At 45.2% G+C, this 22,356-nt stretch overlaps 1 protein-coding gene across 1 annotated transcript in view; it reads right to left on the reverse strand.

Moving 5' to 3' along the window:
- The window catches only part of TINAGL1 (tubulointerstitial nephritis antigen like 1), a 47,418-nt gene extending 37,151 nt beyond the window's left edge, over nucleotides 1-10,267 (reverse strand). The window contains exon 1 of the mRNA XM_066575041.1: nucleotides 10,136-10,267. The gene's annotated coding sequence lies outside the window, so the exon portion shown is untranslated. The remainder of the gene's footprint in view (nucleotides 1-10,135) is intronic.
- Nucleotides 10,268-22,356: the final 12,089 nt, after the last annotated feature.

A 22,356-nucleotide genomic window follows, 5' to 3' on the forward strand; every position in this document is an offset into this window, starting at 1 on the left:
TTTTGTGTGTGGAAGTGCCAACTTTTAGTTCCTTGAACCTACGGTTTTCAATCCCAAGTATGTGAGATTCTGGGTGGAAGCTATAGACTGTTTTGAATTCCTTTTTTCTTATCTAAAGCTGAAGGATGAAGTTATTGCTGAAAACAGGAACTGCTACAGAGTTGCAGATCTGTGTGCGGCATGTCATGTACTCAGGGTCATCTGAACCTATGTTTGTTATTATGGCAAGGAGTCCGCACCCAACATTACACGGGTTACATAATACAGAGGCTGTGCTGTACAGATTGGTAAGCATTGCCATTTACTCTCAGGGCCTCTTCACACTGGCATAAGCACAAATACGCTCACTGCTACAGAGCAGAATTGCGCATGAACCACTGAAAACATTTTTTTTCTTTTACATTTCAATCTCTGTGCTATTACGCATGAAAAAGATTTTTTGCGCACAAATGGCCACGCAAAAAGAGCGTGTCTATTAGAACCAATGATTTCCTATTGAAGCGTTCACATGAACGATTTTTAGATGTGCAAAATACTCGTACCTGCAAAAGATAGGACATGTGTGGCTACAATGCACGCATCTAAGGTGCGTGCTGCAAGAAAAGATAGGAGCTGACCTATCTGTGGTGTGTGACATGCAGGAGTTTCCATAAATTCCTATGGGAGCTGGATTAACACATAGCACGCACCACGGTATGAACGAACAAATTATGCGCGAATATAGATCGCGCCTTTAGCTTCGTTCACGCCATTTTTGCCCTGCGACCAGTGATCTTTTTGCACGTCTATTTGTGCGCAAAAAAAAAAAACGCTCATCTAAACAAGGCCTTAACCACCTAGCATTTTTTTACTTTCCACCTTCAGAAAATCATAACTCTTTTTTTAAGTCATCAATGTCGCTGTCTGAGGGCGTGTTGTTTTTTGCGTGATGCGTTGTATTTTCCATTGGTACTATTCAATGTACTATATAATGTACTGGAGAAGTTTTAAAAACCTCTATGGCTTCGGTCAGACGGGCGTTTTTTTGTGCGATTTGTGCATGCGATCTGCGCATATATAGAACCATTGCTTCGCAATGGCATCGGACACATGGCCGCTTTTTATGCAGATGTCCGATAAATTATAGGACACGAGGAATCGCAGATCACGCCAATCTGCGTTCTGCGATTCCTTGTGTTCTATTATATGCGCTCAATGGGGCCGGCGGCAGCAGCGCCGACCCCATTGAGAACATATACTACAAAGATCATTCTCCTCTGCCACAGCTGTAACAGCTGTGGCAGAGAAGAACGATGTTCGTCCATTGAAAGCAATGGGCTGCCGGCGAGCGCACGATGAATTTTCGGGAAGGGCTTAAAAATATAAGCCCTTCCCTGAAAATCATCCTAAAATGTGTAAAAATAAAAAAAATATATATACTCACCTTGTCCCTGCAGCCGGAGTTCAGCCGCGGCCGACCGGCAGTTCTCCTGAACACATCTGGAAGTCATTAGACTAATTAGCCATTGCAGTTGGTGCATCTTTACTTGCAGCGCACAAGTGAACATGCTTATTCTGTGAATACAGACGTTTGAAGGGGACCTCAAAGAATTAAACAGACTGCACAAAAAAGTATAGAAAAAACACCAAAAAGCATTAATTTTTCTTTTTTTTTTTTAGAAAAACAGATGCCATGTGCAAGTCTAGACCCGACTCCTAAATATCTGAATGATAAAACTGTCCACAGAAGACATGAACCGCACTAAGGCCGGCTGTCCATGGGCGATGCGGTATCCCGCGGCGAAGCTCCGCCGCTGCCCGGAAGCAGGAGCCGCCAGCAAATCTTCGCCGGTCAGCTCTATCTAATAGCTAGGCTGACCGCGGAGAATAGGCATGCTGTGAATTGCCACCGCAATGATTCTCCGCTTGTGGACAGGTGCTGACTAGAGATGAGCGAACGTACTCGGTAAGGGCGATTTCACAATCGAGTACCGAGATTTTCGAGTACTTCACTACTCGGGTGAAAAGTACTCGGGTGCGCTGTGGGGCGGGGGGTTGCAGAGGGGAGCGGGGGGTAGCAGCGGGGGGTAGCAGCGGGGAACAGGGGGGAGCCCTCTCTCTCTCCCTCTCCCCCCCCACTCCCCGCTGCAACCCCCCGCTCACCCACAGCGCACCCGAGTACTTTTCACCCGAGTAGTGAAGTACTCGAAAATCGCGGTGCTCGATTGCGAAATCGCCCTTACCGAGTACGTTCGCTCATCTCTAGTGCCGACGCTTTCCATAGCAATGCTATGGGAAGCGTCGGCCGGCGCGATTCGCCGGCAGTTTACCACAGGTGAATAAACTGCCGTGGACAGGGGGCGTTAGGATCCGCATAAACATGTACTACCATTGTGCGTGTAAATATTGATTAACTCTACATATTTTAAATAGCAATCATGTAATATCTTGAAATGCAGGTTGTGTAAGGTCAACCAAACAAAAAGCATGGATTGCCCCAAAATTGTCACAGCTGTTGAAATTTATTTAGAAATGTTATGCTCAATTTATTGGTTACTGTCACTTTAATAAAAAGCCTTGTGCTGTATAACATACTGCCATAAATACGTTATACAGCATGCTGATTGGATGTACACAGTGGCAGTGATAAGGTGAGAGGCGGCAGACACGTCTCCCACAGGTACAGGTCAGATACAAGCTTAGTCACGCTGCCGAGCTCCTCAGCCGAATGCTCCAAATATGGGCAGGAAAAGTAGAATGTGCTGGAAAGGTGAATGACCGACGTAAGCACCAAACCGGGGTAAATAACAGAATCAGAAATGGCATTTTCTACACTGCTATATAAAGGAAGCTGTCACATTGAATATGTTGTCCTATCTGCAGGCAGCATGTTATAGAGAGGAGCCGAGTAGACTAATATAATAATAATTTTTATTTATATAGCGCCAACATATTCCGCATAGCTGACAATACAGGGGAGAACAGATACAAAAAACAAGGACACAAAAACAGCGGTTACATGTAGTGATCAGTTGATGGAGACAGTAGGGGTGAGGGTCCTGCTCCAACGAGCTTACATACTACAGATAATGGGGTGATACAGAAGGTAAAGGGCTGGAGATGATGTGCACGGTATGGCGAGGTGGAGAGTGAGCGATGTTATACACATAGACAATGGTCAGACATTTAGCCGTGTGATGGCAGCTGCATGAGAACTGTTCAGCTTCTGCATGCAGAAAACTGAACGACGAGCCGTTCAGCGTAAATAGCAGTCGTTGACTGAGCGATGCCAGAGATACCCGGTCCTGTGTAACAGCACATGCAGCGAGCATCACTGGGACGAGTGTCGGGCGCTGTTTGCCGACTGTTCATAAATGGGGCATAAGGCTGTGTTCACACTGTGTTCTTGTCTCCAGCGATAGCTCTGTTGCAGAATATGGCATAGAGACACAAACCTGGAGGGAACTGCATGGCTTCCGTCCCCATCAGCCTTGTAGTTGGATAGAAATGTGTTGTCCTTGACTTTCTCTTTTTCCAGAAAATATTTCACTCTGCTCAGCCTCTCCTACCATAATGTGTCTGCCCTGGGCCAGCGCATTTACTGGGGTAAAGTATACCAGAAATGTAGGCCAGATCGGACCTGGCGGAGCCGAGATGTGCCTAATATATGAAGGAACACGTACAGTTCATATAGTGGGTGCCTCATGTGCAGGCCGAAATATTATTAAGACTGGCATTTAAAATGCCACTCTTGGTATACTTCTCCCCCATGTTGAATGTGACAGGTTCCCTTTAGGCTAGGTGCACACCAGCCATAATGCAGGTTATGTCAGAGAGTCTCAGGCGGTACTCCCGTCCGATAGCACACGGACTCCAAACATTGGCATGATTTGGGTCAGAAGGGGTATCATCACTCCTTAAGGGGAACACCTAGAAGGCGAGTGAGGAGACTTATAAGGCCATGAATGCTCCTATGGGAAATATATGCAAGTAAGGAAGATGGAACAATACCTCAGCAGCGCCACCTACTGGATGGCAGTATTCCTGCAAATCAATGTCAGACCCTTTAAACAACTCGTTATAACAATGATTGGGTATTGACAACCAAGCCTGAATCCATACACAGACAGCTGTTTCGGGGTATTTCCCTCTCATCAGTGTGCAGTAGGACCTGGCTTGGCTAGTGAGAGGCCTGTGATGTCAGTCTTATGCCTAATTTGTCCCGTGCCTGTTCAGTGCAACTTTTTGCTTATTATCACTAGAGATGAGCGAACGTACTCGGTAAAGCACTACTCGTCCGAGTAATGTGCTTTATCCGAGTATCTCCCCGCTCGTCCTGAAAGATTCGGGGAGCGCCGCGGAGCGGGGAGCTGCAGGGGAGAGCGGGGAGGAACGGAGGGGAGATCTCTCTCTCCTTCTCTCCCGCCCGCTCTCCCCTGCTCCCCGCCGCAACTCACCTGTCAGCAGCGACGCTCCCCGAATCTTTCAGGACGAGCAGGGAGATACTCGGATAAAGCACATTACTCGGACGAGTAGTGCTTTACCAAGTACGTTCGCTCATCTCTAATTATCACCATTTTTCTGGAAAGTGGGCTCATAACTGGCATAGATTTTACTGCCTACACAGCGGCCAGAGATGAGCCGACTTCATTAAAAGGCTTGCAGCTCTCCATAAGTTAAGCGCATCTTGTTCCAGCATGTAATATTAAGGCCTGGCTCACACGAGCATGTCGGTACAGCATATTCGCAAAATACAACGTACCAATCTGTCATAGGTGCCGCTCACACGACATGCACAAAATAAGTGCTCAAGAAAAATCACAGCATGTGTGTATTATGCAGGCATATGCGCCAAGAAGTACATGGTGATGAGCGGCACACAGCACATTGTGTACTGACTGCGTGCCGTATGGGAATATCTCGCAGCAAGATACACTCGTCTGAGCCTGAGCCTACAGAAATTGTCTGCCGAAAGAAGAACTGGCGGTGACACTGCCTCCTCTCATTGGCTGCAGCAGTCACGTGATTTCCTGTGACATCATCTGTCGCTATAAACGCCGGGACCGCAGCGGGCTGCAGTGCTGGATCCCAGCATCCACAAAGGGGTAAGGATCACTCTGTTTATTATTTTATCCCAAGGGCCCAATTGAAAAGGGGTTGTCCAGTAACTAGACAACCGCTTTAAGGCCACTTTCACATGGGTGACAGCGATATCACTGCAGAATTGCGCAATTTTATCATGAAAGTTAATTAGACTTTCTAATGTTAAAAATGCAGCACATCACAAGAAAATCGTGAGTTTGTGCGATTCGATAAATAAAAATGCTTTATAGGGAAACATGGGCTACAAAAAAATTTGTAAAAAATTGCAAACTACAAGATAGAGCATGCTGCGATTTTTTTTTTCTCGCAAGATAGCATCAGGGAAAACATCGATAATGTGAAAAACCAATCGGAGAGCATGAACTGCACATTCGTGCGTTTTTTTTGCGCTATCAGGCTGGATTCAGACGAACGTATATCGGCTCGGTTTTCACGCCCAGCCGATATACGTTGTCCTCATGTGCAGGGGGGGAGGCTGGAAGAGCCCAGGAGCAGAAACTGAGCTCCCGCCCCCTCTCTGCCCCCTCTCCGCCCCTCTGCACTATTTGCAATGGGGAAAGGCGGGGCGGGGGCGGGGCTAATTCTCAGACTTAGCCAAGCCCCCGTCCCGACTCCTTTCATTGCAAATAGTGCAGAGGGGCGGAGAGGAGGCAGAGAGGGGGCGGGAGCTCAGTTCCTGCTCCTGGCTCTTCCATCTCCCCCCCCCCCTGCAGATGAGGACACCGTATATCGGCTCGGCGTGAAAACCGAGCCGATATACGTTCGTGTGAATCCAGCCTCAAATTGCGGGAAAATTCTGCTATTTTGATGCCCATGTGAAAGAGCCCTTAGACTAACATATGAAATGCCAGGCTTGATAAATCCTCGCTCCTTAGACTGGGTTCACACGGGGCGGAATTGCTGCGGAATTTCTGTGCACACCTTCTGCATGGAAATTCCGCCTGCAATTTTTATCCCGGGACAAAGCAGCAAAGTGGACGAGATTTGCTAAAATCTTGTCCACATACTGCGGCCAAGCCACGCTAAAATTGACATGCCGCACAGAAACCAAAGCTGCGGCATATCGATTGTATCGCCGTTTCCGTGGCGGCCTCTCTCCTCTCTATGGGGAGAGATGGCTGCATGACTTTTGAAGCTGCACTTCTGCCACGGAAATCTTGCGGTATTTCCGTGCGGTCATTCTGCGAGATTTCTATGGGATTTCGGTCCCGTATGACCGTGGCGTTATACCGAGTATCTGCCCACATTTTTTAAAGAATGCATGAATAAATGCTGTGTTTTTCCTAAAAATGCCATGTGTTAAATATTCACAGGTAGCATTTTGTTGCATTTTTTGCCACAATTTTGTATGCATTTAAAAAGAAAAACTTGTGCTTTTTTAACGCTGCGTTAATGCTGCGCTTTTTTTTAACACATATGTCAATGGGACTTTCTAATGTTAAAAACGCATCACAAGTTGGTGCTTTGCGTTTTTTGTGCGATGCGTTTTTAACATTAGAAAGTCTTATTGACAATCGCATTAAAAAAATGCAGCGATATCGCAGCGTTAAAAAAAATGTTAGTGGGTGTTCAACCTAAGAGAACTATATCAGAATTGAAAGCCAAAAAGCATAATGAGACGTGAACTCGCCCGTAAAACGCCGTTCTTGTTGCAGATTTGATCACTACTGTGTTTCCCCGAAAATAAGGCAGTGTCTTATATTAATTTTTGTTTAAAACGGTTTACCTTTTTTACATGTATAGCTGCCTGGACACTATTTAAATTGACTTTTTAAATTAACTGTTAGCAGGGCTTAATTTTGGAGTAGGGCTTATATTTCAAGCATCCTCAAAAAGCCTGAAAAATCATTTTGCATCCTCAAACATTCTGGAAAATCATGCTATGTCTTATTTTCAGGGTATGTCTTATTTTCAGGGAAACCGGGTATTAGGGCTTCTACAAGTATGTGCAATTACACTTGCCACAACGGAGCGTATTTGCGCATGAACTAGGTTTTGCGATGGCAATACTCAGGCTGATATGCGCGTGCCAGCGTAATGTAATGTTTGCGGTCCACATGTCAGCTTACACGCACGTTACTCCCTTTCTGTGGCTTTTATATAACAGACTTCTATGGCAGCTTTCTGCGTAACACACAGAGCATTAACCCCTTGAGTGGCAGGTTTCCTACCACCCTGTCGTGCCCACCAGGGCAGGTTTTTTAAAATGGTCTAATCATTGAATTTCAACTAGTTTTGCAGTTGCGTCTCAAGAGCCATAACTTTTTCATTTTTCCATTGACATGGCCATATAAGGGCTTGTTTTTTGCGGGACAAGTTGTGATTTTTTAAACAGGGGGGAGGAAAAAAAGAAATGGGGAAAAAAGAAAAAAGGGGCCATGTCATTAAGGGGTTAAATAATGTATTAACTTCCTTCTCTGGGTCATTACGACGCACATGGATACCACATGTGTGATTGTATTTTTGATTTTTTACAAAGTAAAGGGAGACAAGTGTTTTTTTTATTTTTTTAATAATTTTTTTACTTTTTTTTTTTAATTTTTTAAAACATTTTTATTTTTTTTTGTCCCTTTAGGGGACTTCCACAGGGACCCATCAGGACCCCTGATCACATTCCAGGGGTCCGATGGTGACAGCCCTTTACATGCTGCAGTGACAGCCCTTTACATGCTGCAGTCACATAGACTGCAGCATGTAAAGGGTTAACACAGCAGAGATCGGAGGTTTTCTCTGATCTCTGCTGTAAGAGCAGGTACCTATCTGTCCTCTGACAGCTAACAACCAGCTCTCCCTGCCACAGAGACCATCGGCTTGCTTCTGACAAGCCGAAGGTCTCTATGGCAACCTGTAAACAAAGCAGGACATTGCCGACATGTCGGCAATATCTTCTGCTGGTTTTTCAAAGCCCTTGCTTTGTTCTCTGTGGGTCTGTGCAGGCAGAGCACAATGTCACAGCTTGTGGCATTGTGCTCTGCAGCTCCCATAGTGATACATAGCCCGGAAATCTTCCGGGCTATGTTGCTATGAGCAGTGGAGCTCCTCACGGAACTTTTCCGGGCGTGCCACTCAAGGGGTTAAGGCAGCTCCTAAGTTTTCAGGTGCGTAGGAATTGTGCGCGAGAAACACATTTGTAAGAACGTCCCCATTAAAATCAATGGCCTTGCTTCATTGTGTTCTACAGAGGTGAGTGGCGTGCGTGCACAAACCTTTCCAGACATGTTCATCTGTTTAGCTACAGTTTGCAGTCGCCCGTTTGTTTGTTTGTTTTTTTAACGCTGAACATTACTTTTTATTTATTTTTCAAATGTGTCAATGCTAAAAAAAATAAAAAAATCACAGCAAAACTTCATGTTGGCATCAAAAAACATCCGGTCACGGACATCGGAGAAGTCTTCGCACTCAGTTCTCACTATGGAGCTGACGGATGTGCAGTTCTAGTGGCCACAGAGGTCTAATCTCAACCTAGTCGGGAAGACAGAATATCTGCCCAGCGATGACATCACCGACATTGGAGCCGTCTCATATACAAATCACTATCTTACCTGCATCATATACAGGGCGATCTATGTGACATATACAGGCACGGGCACATACAGGCAGTGGGCTCAGGGCTATCTAAAGCAGGTCATCAATAAGAGCTACAATACACTACAGACTGTTGGACATGTTAATATATGACATCAACAATCAGCCAGTCCATGATAAATGTAGGCGACCATTGTGACATTATATACTGTATATTACACACATGGCACAGAGAAGTGGAAGCCAACTAGTCACACCGACCTGGACTTACAGTATCCACAGCAGTGGGGATAATGCTATGGAGGTGTGATGGGCTGGAGCCATGCAGTGTGCCCAGTTACACCAGGTGTGATAGGCTGGAGCCGTGCAGTGTGCCCAGTTACACCAGGTGTGATGGGCTGGAGCCATGCAGTGTGCCCAGTTACACCAGGTGTGATAGGCTGGAGCCGTGCAGTGTGCCCAGTTACACCAGGTGTGATAGGCTGGAGCCGTGCAGTGTGCCCAGTTACACCAGGTGTGATAGGCTGGAGCCGTGCAGTGTGCCCAGTTACACCAGGTGTGATGGGCTGGAGGCATGCAGTGTGCCCAGTTACACCAGGTGTGATGGGCTGGAACCGTGCAGTGTGCCCAGTTACACCAGGTATGAAGGGCTGAAGCCATGCAGTGTGCCCAGTTACACCAGGTGTGATGGGCTGGAGCCATGCAGTGTGCCCAGTTACACCAGGTGTGATAGGCTGGAGCCGTGCAGTGTGCCCAGTTACACCAGGTGTGATAGGCTGGAGCCGTGCAGTGTGCCCAGTTACACCAGGTGTGATAGGCTGGAGCCGTGCAGTGTGCCCAGTTACACCAGGTGTGATGGGCTGGAGGCATGCAGTGTGCCCAGTTACACCAGGTGTGATGGGCTGGAACCGTGCAGTGTGCCCAGTTACACCAGGTATGAAGGGCTGAAGCCATGCAGTGTGCCCAGTTACACCAGGTGTGATGGGCTGGAGCCATGCAGTGTGCCCAGTTACACCAGGTGTGATGGGCTGGAACCGTGCAGTGTGCCCAGTTACACCAGGTATGAAGGGCTGGAGCCATGCAGTGTGCCCAGTTACACCAGGTATGAAGGGCTGGAGCCATGCAGTGTGCCCAGTTACACCAGGTATGAAGGACTAGAGTCATGCAGTGTGCCCAGTTACACCAGGTATGAAGGGCTGGAGCCATGCAGTGTGCCCAGTTACATCAGGTATGAAGGGCTGGAGCCATGCAGTGTGCCCAGTTACACCAGGTGTGATGGGCTGGAGCCATGCAGTGTGCCCAGTTACACCAGGTGTGATGGGCTGGAGCCATGCAGTGTGCCCAGTTACACCAGGTATGAAGGACTAGAGCCATGCAGTGTGCCCAGTTACACCAGCTGTGTCTGTGCCACCTCTAGTCACCTGCCGCCCTCTGTGAGTCCTGAACTGGTTGCTGCCATTAGAAGATAAGTGTCCAGCCTCTGGTAAGTCACACTACGTATATACCGCAGAGTATGAGGTCTGCTTACCTGCAGCTTCTGAGACGACCCCGGGGAGGTAGCAGCGCCCTTACACTTGCTGAGTTCTCCCCGGGACGCTCTTATGTAGGGGCAGCGGGCGCTGTGGGAACTCCCACAATGCAGCGGTCAGGCCCAGCGCCCTCCTCTGTCCTGTCACACACGGCATGTCTGCATGTCACACTGACTGACTGCACCGCTCTTCGTCCACTACACCGGGGAGCAGTTCTCCTGTCAGGGAGTACAGGGTCCGGCGGGAGGCAGTCACTACCTCACACTTCTCACTGTCCTATATAGGACTACTGGCTGCTCTGTATGAGGGTCTCCAGCACTGTCATATATATATATATATATATATATATATATATATACATATACATATATACACACAGTAGTATCTGCTGGCTGCTCTGTATGAGGGTCTCCAGCACTGTCATATATATATATATATATATATATATATATATATATATATATATATATATATATACACAGTAGTATCTGCTGGCTGCTCTGTTTGAGGGTCTCCAGCACTGTCATATATATATATATATATATATATATATATATATATATATATATATATATATATATATACATATATATATATATACACACAGTAGTATCTGCTGGCTGCTCTGTATGAGGGTCTCCCACACTGTCATATATATATATATATATATATATACATACATACTGTAGTATCTGCTGGCTGCTCTTTATGAGGGTCTCCCACACTGTCATATATATATATACTTAGATATACTTGGGGAAAAAAAGCAGAAACAAAATGAATGTGAAAATCTGCACCAAAATTTACAATGAAACCTTTTTCATTGCTCTTTCACACACAACAGCCGCCATGACCGGAGTTAGCGCAGATTGCGACACTTAACTTTTTAGATGTCAAAACTCACTGCAGGTCTAAGGGACCTGTCATACGGAACAGTGTCACGGAATGTGCCATCCCAGAATTCCGTACTGCTAACTGCGGATTTGGCTGCAGAGTTTTGCTATAGTCAATTCCACATCAAAATTCGCACATTAGCAGAGCAGATTTTGCTGCTGAATACTCCACAGAAGGGCATATTTTAAAATGTCGAAAGTTAAAAACCCTTTTTCCATGTTTTTCATTAAAAATCTATACAATTAAAAAAAAAACAATTATTTGGAATCGCCGTGTTTGTAAAAATCAGAAGTATTAAAAAATCACACTATCCTACATAGTGACCACCGTAAAAAAAAATACAGGATGACAGAATTGCATTTTTTTTTACTGCTCCCCTGGCTAGCCAAAAAATGTATTAAAAAATGATCAAAAAGATGTATGAATTCCAAAACGGTACTAATAAAAACTACTGCTTGTCCGGAAGAAAACCCAAACTTTTAGACTGCTTCACACTGTTAAGAAAATCATGCGAGAATTGTGCACGGTCCGATAACGAGCTCGCCAGTGTGAAGGAGCCCTCAAATAATCAAATCAACACAAAAAAAGTTTTAAAATGATGGGTCTCAGAATATGAGGATTGAAAAAATTTTTTAAGAAAATTACTTTTTAAAAGTAGTAAAACATAAATAAACTACATAAATTTGGTATTGCCGTAATTGCACTGACCCACATTATAAAGATAACATCTCGTTTGTACTGCACCACGAAAGCCATAAAAACGAAACCTCCAAAAAATTACATAAGTGCATTATTTTAATTTCAGCCCACTTAAACAGTTTTTTAAAGTTTTCCTGTATATTTTATGGTACCATTAAAAAATACAACTTGTCCCACAAAAATCAAGCCCTTGTAATGCTATGTCAACAGAAAAATAAAATATTATGGCTCTTGGAAAAAATTTAAAAAAAGGAATAATCTCTGGGGTTAACCAGTCAAAAAGTTCCATGTGGAAATGTAAAAAAAATGCTATTACAATTTATGTTACAAATGGAAGATTATTCATTTATTTTGTTATGATTTATTAATAATTAGAGATGAGCGAGCACGCTCACTTAGGCTGATGCTCGGACGAGTAATCAGTTGCTCGAGAAGACCGATGCTCGCTCTAGCATCAGCCTTAGGGCAATATCGCTGCGAGAAAATCGCATCGCAACGCTGCAAAATCACAAGCTTTTGCGTTGCGATGCGAGAATCTGTTTTGCCATTACACTGTATGGGCGACAGAAAATTGCAAAACGCTGAAACAATCCTCCTGCTGCGATTTTTAACCCTCGCATTGCAGCTTGCCCTTAAACATCGCTAGTGGAAAGGCTGTCATAGAACAATATGTGTGGGTCTTTCCTGCGAGAGCTCGCACTGAGCATCGCACTGAAAACGTGCGACTACCTCGCCAGTGGAAAGGAGCCCTTAGGGTTCCCACACACTTGCGTTTTTTAACACTGTGTTTTTTGTTAACGCGATTGTCAGTGGGACTTTCTAATGTTAAAAATGCAACGCACCAAAAACACAAGTTGCGTTGCATTTTTAACATTAGAAAGTCCCATTGACAAACGCGTTAACAAAAACGCAAGTGCGTGGGAACCCTTAAACGAGCATGCTCGCCCATCTCTATTAATAATCTGAAGTATGTATTAGTAATATTATATTAACCTGCTAATGACCAACTTCCATAAATGTTCGGTGGGCAATCACGGCTAGCTTCATCCTATATATAAAACGCCAAATCTGTTTGTTTCTGTCGTATACAAATCCACAGTTCTGGTCCAATCTGAGTGAAATTTAGCATGAGCGTTCTTCAGCATCAGGCGATGAATACTGGCGTAATTAAAAATCTAATACTCACCGACTTCCCCTATAATTTTTGTTGCCAATAGCAACCAATCAGAGCTCAGCTTTCATTTCATTTCCACCCTCGTTCCGCCCCCTCCCATTCCCAAAAGCCAGAGGGGAGAAGAGATGAAGAGAGTTGCCGAGGGGGAGATAAGGCATTGCAGCGTTGGCGTATATGCGCTGGGTTTGGGCCGCCTAAACAGGCGCACAAACGTTAGATTTGTGCGTCTGTTCATGCATTTTTACATCACTGGCTGGCCTTAATCTGGTTTGCTAAAAATCACATTACTCAGAAGTGAAGAACCTAGCCCCAAAGTCTCTGGGTATTAGTGTATCTTGACGCCACCAGAATTACAGGTGGAGCCAAGATATAAGGCGTTTGACAGGGAGTTGACGCCCCTTGTTACTGATTGGCTGTCCTGCAGTCTCCCTGTCCTCGCCCTCACAGGTTCTCTAGCCACTGCGACTTATGAGTGGTGCTGGGCAGCGGACGAGGCCGTGGAAGAAGCTGACACCGGTCGATCTGCACTTTGCAGCGCTGCTGTGCGAGGGAGCGGTGACCGGCGGCCCGGCCTGAAAGAGCCCATCTGTCCGCTCCTCCGCTGAATGGACTCACCAGGCCGGCCTGCATAGCTGCGCTGACACTCCGCTCCTCTGTGGTTGGCTGCCGCGCTGTTACCTCCCTCGCTGTGACAGCCGACGTGCACAGCAGTAGGACTGCGAACACCGGCGAGGTGAGGATGCCAGCAGCAGGAGCTTCGAAACCAGCGGCATGCTGCTAAGCTGGGGGACTGGCGGTGGGGAGAGCCTAATCAGGGCTAGAAGCAATCACAACTGCGGGGTGCGCGGAGCTGGGTCGCTGCCGCTGCCCAAAGGCACAGCCGCTGTGGCATGAATCAGTCATGGATAATCACAGCAGGAGGTGGGAGACTGCAGCCAGGGAGAGGCACAGCCGGGCCGGCATCATATACTCTGCTGGTGGCTACTGGCGAAGACAGGGAACAAAAAAGGACAGCCAATCACTAACAGGGGGCATCAGCCCCCTGTCAAACTCCCTGTATCATGGCTCCACCCGTTATTCTGGTGGCGTCAAAATACACTAATACCCAGTCTCTGTATACCTGTGGAAGCATCTGCCTAAGGAACCCTTGTCCAAGGGTCCTTTCCAGCTACGCAGAAACCCATAGCCTCATGATAACATCTATAGGCGTCTATGTCAGAGGGGGAAAGAAAAGAAAATGTGATTTGTGTCAGCTATTCTCTATAGACAGATTACTCCTAATAGTACCTATGAGATCACCCATTGGCTGTGATTGACACCTGCACTCATGAAGTAACAGATGATTCTGGTCAATTAACCTCTTCAGTTCCCTTTAATTCCCCAATTTGAATTCCATGACATGAGATCCCAAGATCTAATAAATGGCCCTCAGGGCTGTGTAGTAGTGCATGCTGCAGGTATGCCTTATCAGCCACATGTGCATATCATTATGTATAGACAAAATATTCCAGCATATAGAATAACAGCAGCATATTACCATTGATGGCTCAGTCACACGGGCGTTTTTTACGCGCGTGCATAGGTGCGTGAAAAAAAATTACACTTTGCGTGTAAAGAAAAATTGCGTGACCACATCCATTGACACATGTATGTTCTATCCTTTGCAGGTGCGAATTTTAAGCGCATGCAAAAATCGCACATGTGACCGCTTCCATTGAAAACCATTGGTTCTATATAGATGCAATTTAAAATCGCACCTATACATACGTTAAAAAATCGCTTGTGTGACCGAGACCTAAATATAACATTATTTCAATGTTAAGGTCTGTTTAAGGGACTAATAAAAATATTTAAAAAAAACTTAAATAAAAAGCAATAACATTGCTAAAGAAAAAAGCAAAATAAACATGATTTGAAAATGATATTCCTTATCTAAAACTTGAGGACTTTAAGGTCAGGACCTGGAAGTGCTGCCTCTGCACTCCCTATAACTACACCCTCGGTAGCTGCACTAGGACTTGACATTTCTAACTTCCACAGATAGCTGACATTGACAAGGTTAGAAAGAGGAAAACACATAGAAAGAGGGATGTATATATTACTTAATAATGACGTCAATTCACATACTGTTCCCTATTTTTTTTACGCAATACTAATGAATCAACCCAGCACGTGCTGGTAAATCATTCTGTGACGTGTTTATGGCAATTCATGTATAGGAAAGTGAGATATACAGAACAAGAATGCTCATAGTGCAGAATAATGTTCATTTAAAGGGGTTGTTTCGCAGCGAAAGCAAATTTTTTTTTTAAATGGACCCCTGCATTATGCCCTGTGAAAAAGAAAGCATGTGTTAGTTTTTAACAAGCACATTGCGCTTACCTGCATCAGCGTTCTGCAGCTTCTTCATTTCTTCTTTTAAAGATGGCGCCGCCGGTCTTCTCCCACGGTGCACCGCGGGTCTTCCCATGGTGCACCGTGGAGTTTCTTCTTCTGTCTTCCGCGTTCCACTGCCGATACAGCCACCTCATTGGCTGATCAGCACCACGTGACGGAGGCGGAGCTACGATGACGACGCGGTGACCAGCTCTCCGGCACGAGCGGCCCCATTCACCAGGCAGAGGACCGCACAGCGCAAGCGCGTCTAAAAACGCCAGAAGACAGCGAAATTAGACGGAGCCATGGAGACGGGGACGCTAGCAACGGAGCAGGTAAGTGAATAACTTCTGTATGGCTCATATTTAATGCACGATGTACATTACAAAGTGCATTAATATGGCCATACAGACGTGTATAACCCCACTTGCTGCCGCGAGACAACCCCTTTAAGTAATTTTTTATGCAGCATTGGATTAATGGGATCCAATAAGACATTACTATAAAGATGACTGATCTATTGACTTAGAAGGGATTATATATATATATATCAATGTCCTTGCGTGCTACAATGTATCAGTAGGACCATTAGGAATTTTAAAAAGAAAATCATCCAAGGGCTTAAACACATGGACGTGATCTCGTCCAATTTTGCGACCGTGAAAATCCCAGCCGCAAAACAAAACCATTTTGTTTTCACTAGCGGGATTCTAGCAAGTTAATACTACTTGCAAGAAAAGGTAAGACTTGCCCTATCTTTCTTACACTTAGTTTTTCTACATGGAAAAAAGATAGGGCATGATGACCCATCTTCCCACTTTTTTTTTTTTAAGCTTGCGCGCAATAGTGTGAAATGGAAATAGTAAAAAAAACAGGTTCATGTACAAAAACACAGCGGCGAGCTCATTACCACATTCACCCATCTGTTTAAGCCCTAACGTTAGAATATCCACAAAGAGCAAGCGGATCACAGTGTTTTGGCACATTATTTTTTTTATGACACAACCCCTTTAATGTGGATACTGAGAACCACCCGCTCCATTAAAAAGCTATTATATTATTACAACTCATTGCAAAGCAACTAAAAGTGTGAATAATAAACTATGACATAGAAAGTTATTGTAATGTGTTAAGAGTAGAGATGAGCGAGCATACTCGCTAAGGGCAATTGCTCGAGCGTGCATTTCCCCTAGCGAGTACCTGCCCGCCCGAGAGAAAAGATTCGGCTGCCGGCGCAGGTGACAGGTGAGTTGCGGCAGTGAGCAGGGGGAGCGGGGGGGGGGGGGGGGGGGGGAGAGCTTGGTTCCAGGTTTGTAGAGAAGTGGGCGCTGAGTGTGATTCTGTGACTCTTTGAGTGGTTGCACATAGCAAAGTTCTTTTGTGTACAGATTGTGTTATAACGACAGAATAATTAAAACTAGGCTCCCGGCTGAATGGAAGGAACACCAAAGTTCTATCCTCTGCTGTGCATAGCACAAGCATTATTTCATAGCGAAGACAGCTGGAGCTTTGTGAGTTAAATGCATGGCTTAATGGTTGTTCGACCATTTGTGTTTAACCCCTTAGTGACGGCCCCATCGGGAAACTACGTCCTCAGTAAGTGGGCTTTAATCCTAGAGGACGTAGTTTTATGCGTAGTCTTAGGATTAATGCCCACTTGCCTGAGGACGTGACAGCTCCATGCTGTCGGTGCCTGCAGGTAGCCGACAGCATGGAGCTGTCATCCCGGGCTGCGGGCAGTCCCCCCCAGCATTGCGATCGGCGCTATCCAATGGATAGCGGCGATCACGAAAAAGTTTTAAAAAAGTAAAAATAAAGTTAACTTTACCTCCCCTCATGGATCGGATCCATGAGGGGAGGTGAAAATACTCACCCCCGGTCCTCAGCGGTGTCCTGGTCTTCTGGGACCTGAGTCCCCTTCTGCGCATGCGCGCCCAATGTCAATCATCGGGCGCGTGCACAGAGGGGCTCAGGACCCGGGAAATTTAAAATCCTTCTGCTGCTGGCTGCCATGTGTAGCCAGGAGCAGAGGGATGTTGTCACTGCAGAGATAATCACTGTTATCCAATGGGTAACAGTGATCATTTAAAGTAAAAAAAAATGTAAAAACGTTTTTAAAAAAAAGTTTGAAACGCTTACATTTCATCTTCCCTCACGGATTAAATCCGTGAGGGAGGATGAAATGATGCACCTAAGGCCCCCTGATTTATCCGCGGACCTTACCCCAGCTTCTGCGCATGTGGCCATCGCCAAAGTGGCAGACGCATGCGCAAAAGCCGTGGATTGCCAGGATAATTTAAAAATCTCCCTGCTCCTGGCTACAAAACTTAGCCGAGAGCCTGGAGATTTCATGGGGGGCCACGGTGAGCGGTTCCTGATCACGTGTTTGCCGTTATCCAATGGATAATGGCGATCACGTAAAAGTAAAAAATAAGGTGAAGTTTCATCTCCCCTCACCGATGCGATCGGTGAGATGAGATGAAACTTTTTACTGGAGACCTCCGTATTTGCACCACAACGCGATCTTCCTCCATGAACTTTCCCGGATTCTGCACATGCGACCGCTGGCAAAATGCTGGACACATGCGCAGGAGTCGGGGAGCCCAAGAAATTTAAAATCTCCTTGCTCCCAGCGACCAACGGTCGCCGTGAGGCTGGAGCAGTGATCTTGTTGAGCGGTCCCCGGTCACGTGATAAAAAGGTAGCGATCTACCTTTGGGCGGTCTCACATGACCGGATAGGAATTACGGATTCCGCATTCATCTGATCCGCGGTAAAACGCAGATCAATCGCATTGGATTACACAATTCCGCTCACATTAGTGGGTCGGAATTGCGTAATCCACTCGCAGAAAAGAGAACGCAGCAGGTTCTACTTTACCGCGGATATCTGCAACATAGAACCCATTGTGCTTCATGGACGTGGATATACCCGCAGCCCATACGCAACTACCTTGTATACTGGCTGCGGGTACCCATGTCATCGCTAAGCGACGGTGCGGGAAATACAAAAAAAAAAAAGTACAGCGCATGACCGCCTGTGAGTAGGCAGCTATGCGCAGTACAATACGTGGCCATGCGCAGGGTCACAGCCGGGCTCACAGCTGGGATCCGCTGCGGGCCTCCGCAAGCGGATTTCACCTATGGCTGCGTGAGCCTGGCGTTATTCAGACTGCTACCTGTAATACGCAATTTACAAGAAGCCCCGGGACCACTTGCCTTCATGCAGTTCCAGGAGCAGCTTGTTGAGCGTCTTCTGTGCGAGACCGCCGCACCTCATCAAGCTTACGGAGCCTCACAGAGCGCCACTTTTTACACTCCCTACCCGCTACTGAGGTCACGAAATACCCCCAAAAAGCATGAGAGGACGGGGGATACCCGGTTTTATTGCCCCATGTACCCATCCCAACCAGCCTCTGTAATTACCCCTGTCTTTGGAAATACTGCACAGTTCATATTATTACTTTTATCTAAGGGCACAGAGTGTGTGTGTGTGTGGGGGGGGGGGGATTTTTTTAAGGTGTCAATTTTTATTCCGTACAAGTGGGTAATGGGGCCTGGAATGTATTCAGTTGTGCCCTGCAATCCAGCGGGTGTTCCCTCCTTTATAGGCCTTGCCATGGGTCCTGTAAGTAAATTAGGGCCAAATTGGGTATGTTTCTGAACTCGGGACAACGGAGGTATCCATTTTGGGGTAAAGGTCTTCATTCCTATGTACACTGTACAAAAAAAACAGTTTTTAAATTGAAAAAATTGCCAAAAAAATGAAATTCGTTATTTTTTTCCTTCTGCTTTGCTTATATTCATTCAAATACTGTGGGGTCAAAATACGCAATACACCCCTAGATCAATTCGTTAAGGGGTCAAGTTTTTAAAATGGGGTCATTTGTGGGGGTTCTTTATCGTTTTGGCCACTCAATGGCTCTAGAAGTGGGCAATGGGGCCTGGAAATTATTCTGTTGTACCCTGAAATCCAACGGGTGCTCCTTCCATTATAGGCCTAGCCATGTGTCCTTTAAGTAGATTAGGACCACAAGGGGTATGGTTCTGAACACGGGACAAACAGGGGTATCCATTTTAGGGTGAAAGTCTTCATTCCTATGTGTGCTGTACAAAAAAAAACCAGTTTTTAAATTGATACAACTGCCAAAAAAATGAGAAATGGAATTTTTTCCTACTGCTTTGCTTAGATTTATTCAAAAATTGTATGGTACAAAAATACACAGTACACCCCTAGATAAATTCGTTAAGGGGTCTAGTTTTCAAAATGGGATCATGTGTTGGGGTTCTCTGTCGTTTTGGCCACTCAAGGGCTCTACAAGTGGGCAATGGGGCCTAAATCACCTTCATGCTAAATTTCTGTTCTGAAAGCCACCGCCTACTCCTTTCATTTTGGCCCCCGTTGTGCATCCAGACAAAAGATTAAGGCCACAATGTCTCTGAACACGGGACAAACAGGGGTATCCATTTTGGGGTGCAAGTCTTCATTCATGTGTGTGCTGTACAAAAAAAGCAGTTTTTAAAATGACAGAATTGCCAAAAAAACGAAAATCACATTTTTTTTCCTTTTGTTTTGCTTGAATTCATTCAAAAACTGTGGGGTCAAAATGGGCAGTACACCCCTAAATAAATTCTGTAAGGGGTCTAGTTTTCAAAATGGGGTCATTTGTGGGGGTTCTCTTTGGTTTTGGCTGCTCAAGAGCTCTACAAAAGTGCTATGGGGCCTAAAACGCCTTAAAGCAAAATTTATGTTCTGAAAGACACTGACTACTCCTTTCATTTTGGGCCCCGTTGTGCATCCAGACATAAGATTAGGGCCACAATGGGTATATTTATGAACACGGGAGAAACAGGGGTATCCATTTTAGGGTGTCATTCTTTATTCTCATGTGCACTATAGAAAAAAAATATGTCTTTAAAATGACATATTTGCAAAAATGTGAATTTTTTATTTTTCTCTTCTAAATTGCATTAACTCCTGAAAAAAAACTATGGGGTCAAAATACTCATGACACCCCTCAGTGAATACATAAAGGGGTGTCGTTTTTTAAAATCAGGTTATTTGTTGTGGTATCTATCATTTTGACACCCATGAGCCTTTGCAATCTTGGCTTGGTGCAGGAAAACAAAGTGTTTCTCAAAATGCTGAAAAGTAATGTTAAATTTGTACGTCTCCTAAATGGTTAAAAAAACACGAAAGTTTTTCAAATGTGCATCCAGAATAAAGTAAACTGATGGAAATATATACCTTAGCAAAAATTTGTACAGTATGTTTGCACATATTTGCGTAATTACAGTTGAAAATTTGAAAAAATGACAATTTTTTCAAAATTTTCCCAATATTGGCACTTTTAATAAATATTCATAAATACTATCAGTCTATTTTTTCCACCTATATGAAGTACAACATGTGGCGAAAAAATAATGTCAGAATCACTTGGATATGTAAAGCCTTTACGGAGTTATGCTATGCTGAACGATGCATGTCAGATTTTCAAAATTTGGCTCAGTCACTAAGGCGCAAACAGGCTTCGTCACTAAGGGGTTAAAAAAACCATTTAGAATGCCTTAAAATAACAAAAAAAATAATACTCGCCTTACTGACACTCCATTGCTCCTGATCTGATGTTTCATGGGTACCCCTACTGGTTTTTGTACTTCCTGGTCCCTGTTGACAAGGGCATGTGACTGCGGCAGTCAATCACTGACCATAGCAGTAAACTGCATCAGTCACATATCTATGTCAATAAGAACCAGAATGAGCAGTGGTTGGCTACAGCAGTCAAATGTCCATGTCAACAGAGGTCAGGAAGTATGGAAACCAATGGCAGATCCAAGGAATCATCAAAACGGAAGTGGTGGGGATTGATAAAGTGAGTATTGCTTATTTTATTATTTTAAAACATTATGAACACTTTTTTAAAAATTTTAAATAGTTTAAGCCTTGGTTTACATTAGAACGGTTTGGGTTCCTAGAGCATTGAGCTGATTTCTCATTGGGGTACCAAATGTATTCTGCAGATAATTTGCATCTCAATAGGAGGGGCTCTGTTGTACTGGCAAAGAGAAATCTATCAGAGGTGGAAGAATATTTGAACTAAGGAGAAGGCAAAAAAAGGGGATAGATAGGTTAGAAATAGAGATGAGCTAACTTACTCGTTTAGGGCGTTTTTGCACTCGAGCACCGCTTTTTCCGAGTAACTGACTACTCGGACGAAAAGATTTGGGGGGGGGGGCGGGGGGCGGCGTGGTGGAGCGGGGTGTAGCAATGGGGAACAGGGTGGAGCTCTTTCCCCCCCCCCCCCACTCCCCCCTGCAACCCCCGCTCACCCCCGGCGCCCCCCGAATCTTTTCGCCCGAGTAGTCGGTTACTCGGAAAAAGCGGTGCTCGAGTGCAAAAACTCCCTAAACGAGTAAGTTCGCTCATCTCTAGTTAGAAAGTAGTCAGGCTATATTGGTAGGTGGAGAAATGGACTTTGGGTGAAGAACTAGGGCAGTGAATAAGAAGATCTATGTATTATAAGCCAACTAAAACAAATGTGATCAAGAAATTGAGAAATTTCAAGACCTTCCATTCCTGAAACTGAATGTGGAAAATTGGACAGCAGCTTTAGGTCTTATTCACACGAGCGTTTTATCACAGCTATTTTGGCGTGATGAAACATTGTACGAAAATTGTGGCCATATTAAGCATTAGATTTCAATGCATTCATTCAGATGGGCGATGTTTAGTTGCATAAAATCGTCTAGCTGCAAAGATAGCCCATACGCCTCAGAATCTAGCGGCCGATTTTTCCAAGAAAGGAAAAATATAGGTCTTGCCCTACCTTTTGGCAACGATCAGCCTCCAATAGAAGCCCATGTGAGCTGCCGGCAAAGGGAGAGGAAGGGAGGGAGCACTGCTAAACTCCCTCGCCTTGTCGGCAGCTCAAAAGGCTTCTACGGGAGCTTCTATTGCCAGGAGCTGCTGGCAAAGGGCGGGGGTTTAACAGCACTAGCAGCTAGCGCTGTTCAACTGGCTCTATTAAGCCAGTTGAAGGATTTTTCCCCGGCCGACAGAATTCCGGGCTGCGGCATA

Source organism: Eleutherodactylus coqui, chromosome 1 (assembly GCF_035609145.1).
Source record: "Eleutherodactylus coqui strain aEleCoq1 chromosome 1, aEleCoq1.hap1, whole genome shotgun sequence".
Classification (NCBI taxonomy): Eukaryota; Metazoa; Chordata; class Amphibia; order Anura; family Eleutherodactylidae; genus Eleutherodactylus; species Eleutherodactylus coqui.